Source organism: Bombina bombina, chromosome 8 (genome assembly GCF_027579735.1).
Source record: "Bombina bombina isolate aBomBom1 chromosome 8, aBomBom1.pri, whole genome shotgun sequence".
Classification (NCBI taxonomy): Eukaryota; Metazoa; Chordata; class Amphibia; order Anura; family Bombinatoridae; genus Bombina; species Bombina bombina.
In genome coordinates, this window is record NC_069506.1 from 238,650,909 (window position 1) to 238,659,977 (window position 9,069).

The 9,069-nt window shown below is 37.6% G+C and overlaps 1 long non-coding RNA gene across 1 annotated transcript in view; it reads right to left on the reverse strand.

Moving 5' to 3' along the window:
• LOC128639072 (uncharacterized) overlaps positions 1-9,069 on the reverse strand; it is a 211,332-nt gene that overhangs the window by 152,219 nt on the left and 50,044 nt on the right. The gene's annotated exons all lie outside the window — the stretch shown is intronic.

Genomic DNA, 9,069 nt, shown 5'->3' on the forward strand with positions numbered 1-9,069 from the left:
ATGATTTAAAAGTTTTGTTGTTTAAATTTACACTAATGTTAAGCAGATATCAGTGGTGGCACTAATCACAGTATATGCTGTGAGCCTCACACACAGGCTGAAAGCCAGGCAAATGCAAATAAAATTACAAAAAAAAAAAAAAAAACCCAAAAAAACCCCCACTGAAGTTATAGCTCTAAAAAGGGCTTTTTGGGGTGCTGTCCTTACAGCAGAGATTAGATGAGTTCTTCAGGACTGTAGTGGACACTAAATACACTAGCCTAGCTATCTATTTCCCTATAATGTCAGCAGCAGCAACACTAAAGCTCCTCTCACTAAGAAAGCAAGATCGTAATGAATCTAAAATGGCTGCTGCCAAGGAGCTGGGAGGGTCTGTGAGGGAGTGTCTGCTGCTGATTGGCTCAAATGTGTCAGAAGGCTGTGAGATACAGGGTCAAAGTTTCCTCAATGATGACAAATAGGGGGCGGATCGAACATCGCATATGTTCGCCCGCAGCGGCGAACAAGCTATGTTCGCCGGGAACTGTTCTCCGGCGAACAGTTCGCGACATCACTATATAATATAGGGGTCGGCGGTGTAAGGGGCAGCAGATTAGGGGTTCATAGGGATAATGTAGGTTGTGGCGATGTGCGGTCAGCAGATTAGGGGTTAAAAATATTTATTATAGTAGCGGCGATGTGGGGTGACCTCGGTTTAGGGGTACTTTGGTAGTTTATGGGTATTAGTGTACTTTATAGCACAGTAGTTAAGAGCTTTATAAACTGGCGTTAGCCCAAAAAGCTCTTAACTACTGATTTTTTTTGGCGTTAGGAGTCTTGTCGGTAGAGGGTGTACCGCTCACTTCAGCCAAGACTCTAAATACCGGCGTTAGGAAGACCCCATTGAAAAGATAGGATACGCAATTGGCGTAAGGGGATCTGCGGTATGGAAAAGTCGCGTCTTGAAAGTGAGCGTTAGACCCTTTCCTGTCTGACTCTAAATACCAGCGGGCGGCCAAAAGCAGCGTTAGGAGCCCTTAACGCTGCTTTTGACGGCTAACGCAGAACTCTAAATCTAGGCGTTAGTGAATAATGATGTAATTCAAAAAAGTATATCGAGAGTAGAGAAAGCTACGTTGCTTATGTCATGGAGGCAGTCACATATAAAAATTATAAATAGTTCATATATTACACTTAGTAAAATGGCTTGCTGGGGCAACGACCAATTTACAGTATGCCCAAGATGTAGTCTTCAAGCTGCTTATTTAATGCATTGTATATGGGATTGTCCGAAAGTCAAAAAAATTCTTGTATAAGATTTCTTTCTGGCTATCCAGGACTATGAGACAGAATGTTAAATTACATAGGAATGATATTCTTTTTCTGAAAGAAGGAAATAAATTGTTATCAAACAGTAGATTTATTAATTTTGCTATACTCTGCGGAAGAAATATTATTTTTAGCTCCTGGAAATCCAGAAGAGGACAGAGTCTAGCATAATTTCTCAGTAAACTGGAGGATAAAATGATAATTGAACAATTTGACTTTATGTCAAACCCAGAAATAGATGTAGCTTTATTTTTTTTTTAAATGGGGGAATTATATCTTCTCATTGTCTGACAGAGTTTAAAAAGAGGTTATTTATCCTTTTTTTTTCTTCTTGGGCTAATTTAAAATTTAAAAAGGTTACATCATGTCTAGATTTTTTTTTAATAAGATGTTTTGAATAGCTATGTTTATTATTATTATATTGCAGCATCCTTTGAATTGTATATTTATTAATTGAACCTCGGTTCATAGTATGCTATTATTATACGGGCTCAAGAATTAAACTTGTACTAGCTAAATGTTGATGTATAACACATTTTTCTTTTGAACGGTTTATTTTTGTATTTGTAACCTAATTCACAAATAAATATATATATAAAAAAAAAATTCAGTGGGAAGCCAAAGTTTGTGAAGAAAATGTTTTCTTTTAACAAGATCGCATTTGGCGGTTAAACAGTGGCATAAAATATACCAAAACGGCCTCGATCAATACCTTGGGTTGTATACATATATATATATATATATATATATATATATATATATATATACAGTATATACTGTATATATATATATATATTTATTTCTGTTTAAATGTAGTAACAGTAAAAATGCTAAAAATCTCCCCTCTTTTGAACAAGTTTTTTTTCCAAAAAATGCTCTCCTACAACCAAATACACAATTTTTTCAACTTCTCACCACTATCTACTACAGCTGTAATCCAAAGACATCCTAAATTTAAATCTTCCTCACATAGACTAACTAAATTTTTGGAGGCTGCACGCAATCAATCATACTCTTGCTCCCTATCACATATTTGTATGTACCTGAGACCTCTAAACCATTCAGTCAACACCTTTTTACTGAAAAAATGAACCAAACACCTCCCAAATGCATCCACAAATGCATGAACAATTAATTTACATCTAAAGACCATCTCCAGGTAGGAGAGCATAACCATTAAACCTCAAAAGAAAATCCAGCAGAACTACACATCTCTTTCCCATTACCACTGGATATGATTATCGGGTGCCCCAGCCCAGCACCAGAACATTATTTCAAATAGATCTAATCCCACACCCACTAAAACCCCTTATGAGTAAACCTTGTTATAAAAAACCCCCAAACTGATCAGCACTTTCGGAATATTAAAATCACATGTCCCAAGCCTAGAACCAAACAACAAAAAACTAGATAAGGACTAACTGAAAAGTGTAGATATGTCAACACATCACCCCTTAACACAACCAGCAATTAGAAATTGTAGCAGGAATCCAGAAATCCTTGTTCCAAACACATCAAAATTGCCAAATAACAATGAAAAGGAAACAAGTCTGGAGAACCATATGCTTACTATACCTAACTTGATAATGACCAGACCTCCATAATCCATGCTTCACCCAGGTGAACTGGAAAAACTTGACCATTAACACAATGTTACCCCTTTACATATATCCTCACCAATCTACTTCTTAACTAACAAAATAATCCTTCTACCAACCCCAAACCAACCAAATCACCCCCTTTTTTAATTTACTAATTATATTTTATGAAATACCCCTCCATATAATGTACAATATCTGGTTATGGCTTGGACTCCTTGATATATAGACACTATCTGCATATACCTTATTATTCTTATTTTATCCTCATTCATTTGAAGATCACAAACACACTTCTCAGCAGCAGAAAATAGTTGTAACACACCCCTGAGGTAAGTGCTTTTGAGAAATTCTTAAAGCTCTGAAATAATGTGGCAAGTTTTATGATCAGAGCCAGAGAATTACAAAAATTAGGTTTAGGTGGGCATGAGGAGGTGACACATAAGGAGTAACAAAGTTGGTCTGGTCAGAGCAAAAAGGGGGATAGGAGGGTATGAAATGTATTCGCAGACAACAAGGATAAGAATATAGGAGGGGAAGTAACTCACAATTATTTAAGCATGTGGGTTCAAAGAGACCAAAAATACCACAGTAATATGGTAACTCTGACTATCTACAACAGATGATGCTGCACCTGCATTGGTAGATATAACATCTGTCCTAGTATCTCCACCAACTGTACTGCTCCACACTGGAGGATCCTAACCAAATTCCCATACATTAAAAATCCCAAATATATAATCTAATATGACTATTTGCTGTTTCTCCATAACCACATACCTTAAAAAAACTCTACAATGCATAAAACAAGCCAGCAAGGAAGAACATTGCACTCCACTATACCAGAATACCAAGAACCACTCAAAAATGGTTGAATTGGTATAATTATTATTTAAAATAATCTACAAGAATATTTTACAAACTGAAAATGAAAAAAAATAACCAATTAGTGGCTAGATTACAAATGGAGAGCTATTTAGCACTTGTGCGTTAACTTTACTAGACAAAAGCTGTTTTTTTATGTGAAGAAGATTGGAATGTAAAATATGTGTTTTGTGCATTGTGTTTCCTGATTTCAATTTAACACAGTCTTGCTGGTGCACATGAATATGTAGTAATTTTAAGGTGCGTTATTGAAATATTACATATAAAATATTTTTTTAAATTAAAATTTTAAAAAAATGAATAAACATACTGTACTATTTAGAATAATTTATAGTATGTTTCATTGTTATAGGGGCAGTTTACACCAGAATATTTATTGTTTTAAATAAACATAGAGATAATAAAGATAAACCTAAAGATAATCCCTTTATTACCCATTCCCTAGTGAATATATTGTATCTAAACCTCTGCAAACTGCCACTTATTTCAGTTCTTTTTACAGACTTGCATTTTAGCCAATCAGTGTTGGCTCCTAGGTACTCCACGGGCATGAGCACAGTGTTATCTATATGAAACACATGAACTAAAACCCTCTAGTGGTGAAAAACTGTCCAAATGCCCTGAACTAAGAGGAGGCCTTGAAGGGCTTAGAAATTACCATATGAACCTACTAGATTTAGCTTTCAACTAAGAAGACTAAGAGAACAAAGCAAAATTGGTGATAGAAGTAAATTGGAAACTTGTTTAAAATGACATGCCCTATATGAATAATGAAAGTTTGTTTTGGACTCGACTGACCCTTTAATAATTTGTATTAATTTTTAAAATATTTTATATGTATTACAATAATGCACCTTAAGATTACTAAATTTGCATGTGCACTAACCAAGCCGTATTAAAATCTAAGGGCTAGATTGCGAGCCATAAGCCCCCTACTCTATTAACCCCCAACCTGCCACATAGCCCACCGAAATGTCCTCACTACACTATTAACCCCTAACTTGCCACATAGCCCACTACAAAGTCCACGCTACACTATTAACCCCTAACCCACCACATAACCTACCACAGAGTCCCCTCTACACTATTAATACCTAACTCCACCGCAACATACCCGCTAACATCTTAACCCCCCTAACCAGCTAAACCCTTAACCTAGCACACCCTAAGAGACCACCCAAAAATATTAACTAACCTTACCTTAAAAACCCCCCAGACCTAACCTAACCAGAAAAAAAAGCTTTCATTCTATCAGTTTATTTGAATTTTAAAGTCAGCCAATAGGAATGCAAAGGTACCCCTATATAAAAGGGGTACTCACATTCAAAATTCAGTGTGCCTGCAGGCTGCAGTTTGATACATTTTCCTGTTCAATTAGGAAAGGATTAAAATAGTGGGTTCACAGTATGGCTTGCTTGCAATGGCAGCAGGGGGTTAAACAGTAAATTGCAAGGATGTCAGTCAGGTGCAACTTGAGTTAATGCAAGCTGCAATTAACCTTACTGTGGTAGAGAATCCCTTAACATAGGGAAAATGCTGGATGTCCTTTCCTCGTGCTGAAAAATTTGACAAATATAATATTTTAAATTTTACAGCTGGAAAAAAAAATTTAAATACAAAAATGTGAATGCAATTTTTTAAGCAACATTATTTTGTGGCTGATGATGTGATATTATGTATCTAAAAATATAAGTATGATCAACATAAATGTTTAAAAAATCATTCTCATAGGGTAAAATTACATGTGGCACACTAAATACATTTCTTGCTCGCCCGCTAACTGCCCTCAAAAGAAAAATTTGTTGTGGGCGTATTACAAATTGAAAGTAAAAAGTTAGCGTGCAAGCGAAAGTCCTATTCGAACTAACTTCAGGACCACCCTAACTTCTCCCCATAGACTTGTATGGGGCGTGCTATTAAAAAAAACAAAACAGTTATTGCTCCTGTGCTAACCCGACACCATGTTAGACCAACTGTGCTAAACTTGAAGTGAGTTATGAATACTTTCATATTGCAATGTTCTTTTAACATATTTCTATATATTTGCAAAGAATTTTTCTAAAATAAATAGCTATACCTAATCTATCTGAATATATACATATATATATGTGGAAAGCAAATAGGTATTTCATTTCCCTACCATATATATATATATATATATATATATATACATATGTATTTATGGGTATATATTGACGTATACATGCACATTGATATGAAGACAAATAAACATACATACACACACACACATATATATATATATATATATATATATATATATATATACTGTATATATATATATATATATATATACATATATAATGTGTGTGTGTGTGTGTGTATATATAAATCCTATATAATAAAAGACAAGAGTTTGTCTGAAGCCGTTCAGACAAACTCTTGCCGCGAGGACCCGGCAGCAGCGCGAGGACCCGGCAGCTCAGCTGAAACACAGAGGCGCGCGAGGACCCGGCAGCTCAGCTGAAACACAGAGGCGCGCGAGGACCCGGCAGCTCAGCTGAAACACAGAGGCGCGCGAGGACCCGGGGGGGGGGGGGGGGAGAGAGAGAGAGAGAGAGAGAGAGAGATAAAATATAACACAACACGGCCCGTGCTTTAGGACTAGTATATATATATATATACACAAAACACGGAAGGGAACTGCACTCTCATACCGGACCGGGTACACATCCCATGACCCTGCAACATGCTCAGCCCTGGGTGCCACTGGCACTCACAGGAAGCTGTGCTGTCCCCAGAGCCACAAGCAGTTAACCCCAGACAGGTCTGGGTGCAAGAACCATAGGGAAAATTACAAAACAAATTAATACAACACACAGAGAAAACCCAGCACTCACTTACAAGCTCTCAGCTAAGATTTAAAAGCAAAAATGGAAAGGTTAGTCACCGCATCTGGCCAAATGGGACAAGCTCAGGTACCACGTCAAGGTCCTTTCCAATACCTGAGACCCTAAAACAGCCACACAATGCAAGCTTTCAAATCCAAACAAACTGAAAACAAGGGAAGGGTGCACAGGAATATGTAACCACCCTAGACATATACAAAACACGGAAGGGAACTGCACTCTCATACCGGACCGGGTACACATCCCATGACCCTGCAACATGCTCAGCCTTGGGTGCCACTGGCACTCACAGGAAGCTGTGCTGTCCCCAGAGCCACAAGCAGTTAACCCCAGACAGGTCTGGGTGCAAGAACCATAGTTGAGAGTTTGTAAGTGAGTGCTGGGTTTTCTCTGTGTGTTGTATTAATTTGTTTTGTAATTTTCCCTATGGTTTTTGCACCCAGACCTGTCTGGGGTTAACTGCTTGCCACCAGTTTGGCCATATTTCAGAGCTGCAACATCACTGGAGTGCCCAAAAGCACAAGGTGTGCAATACTCAGAGACATGGCCAAGGTAAGAAAGGCTGAAAGACGACCACCACTGAACAAGACACACAAGCTGAAACGTCAAGACTGGGCCAAGAAATATCTCAAGACTGATTTTTCTAAGGTTTTATGGACTGATGAAATGAGAGTGAGTCTTGATGGGCCAGATGGATGGGCCCGTGGCTGGATTAGTAAAGGGCAGAGAGCTCCAGTCCTACTCAGACACCAGCAAGGTGGAGGTGGAGTACTGGTTTGGGCTGGTATCATCAAAGATGAGCTTGTGGGGCCTTTTCGGGTTGAGGATGGAGTCAAGCTCAACTCCCAGTCCTACTGCCAGTTTCTGGATGACACCTTCTTCAAGCAGTGGTACAGGAAGAAGTCTGCATCCTTCAAGAAAAACATGATTTTCATGCAGGACAATGCTCCATCACACGCGTCCAAGTACTCCACAGCGTGGCTGGCAAGAAAGGGTATAAAAGAAGAAAATCTAATGACATGGCCTCCTTGTTCACCTGATCTGAACCCCATTGAGAACCTGTGGTCCATCATCAAATGTGAGATTTACAAGGAGGAAAAACAGTACACCTCTCTGAACAGTGTCTGGGAGGCTGTGGTTGCTGCTGCACGCAATGTTGATGGTGAACAGATCAAAACACTGACAGAATCCATGGATGGCAGGCTTTTGAGTGTCCTTGCAAAGAAAGGTGGCTATATTGGTCACTGATTTGTTTTTGTTTTGTTTTTGAATGTCAGAAATGTATATTTGTGAATGTTGAGATGTTATATTGGTTTCACTGGTAAAAATAAATAATTGAAATGGGTATATTTTTGTTTTTTGTTAAGTTGCCTAATAATTATGCACAGTAATAGTCACCTGCACACACAGATATCCCCCTAAAATAGCTAAAACTAAAAACAAACTAAAAACTACTTCCAAAAATATTCAGCTTTGATATTAATGAGTTTTTTGGGTTCATTGAGAACATGGTTGTTGTTCAATAATAAAATTAATCCTCAAAAATACAACTTGCCTAATAATTCTGCACTCCCTGTATATATATTTATATATATAAAATTTTAGGTGTGCGACATCACTAATGTGGTGTATTTGTTACACTGTAGCTATGGACAATATTATGTTGGTAAAACCAATGACGATCTCAGAACGCGTATGGCCAATCACAGATGTGGTATCAGGAATGCACTAGAAACTGGTAAGACTGACCAACCCGTGGCCAAGCATTTCCTTGCGGCCAAACACTCTGCTTCAGAACTCAAGTACATGATCATTGATCATGATCCCCCTCTAGGGGTGGGGGGGTTGATCGGGGAAAATTGTTGCTGCAGAAGGAAAGCAGGTGGATATTTACCCTGCAGACCCTAGTGCCTAGGAGACTTAACACTAACATGGATCTACAATGCTTTCTATAAAGTGGATCTATGTGATATATGTAAGTCAGGGACCAGAGGGCTCTACTCCCTCTGTGATTAATTCTGTTTCTCTTTGAGCTTAAGTGTTATTATAAACATTATTGTAATTGTATGCCTATTCATGTGACACAAGACTTCAAATAGTACTGAATGTGTGAACCTCTTTATTGCTTTCATAAGATTAAAATTGAATAGCAGGATATTTAACTACAGTATATACCTATATGGAAATCACGTGTGTTTATATTTCCCAATTTAGTATATGTTTAAGTATATGATCTAGCTCATTAGGCTTGCTTTACCTATGTGTTTATGAACAGTAGGATATCTAACTATGTATACAATTTATTTATGAGTATATGATCTTGCTCATTAGAGTTGCTTTACCTATGTGTTTATATGTCCTAACCTTACAAACTCAATGATCTAATTATACCCAATAGTGTTAGGCACATA